Here is a 239-nt window from a genome sequence, read left to right on the forward strand (position 1 = left end):
AATAACTCCCCATAGCATATTTTAGTTAGGATTATTTCAGGGATTTTGCGTTGTAGATGAAAGTTATTCACCTCGTCAACCCCCTTTGAAAATGTTACACATTTTAGCCGTTAGGTGTCAGCACTCACTTGAGACTGATAGTGCTCGTGCTCCCGTGGTTTCTCTTACTTGCTGTTGTTGTGCATAGGCTTGTGCTGCATTCAGGTACTTCTTGTAAACTCGGCTTTTATACAAATCAG

Source organism: Sander lucioperca, chromosome 22 (genome assembly GCF_008315115.2).
Source record: "Sander lucioperca isolate FBNREF2018 chromosome 22, SLUC_FBN_1.2, whole genome shotgun sequence".
NCBI classification, from domain to species: Eukaryota; Metazoa; Chordata; class Actinopteri; order Perciformes; family Percidae; genus Sander; species Sander lucioperca.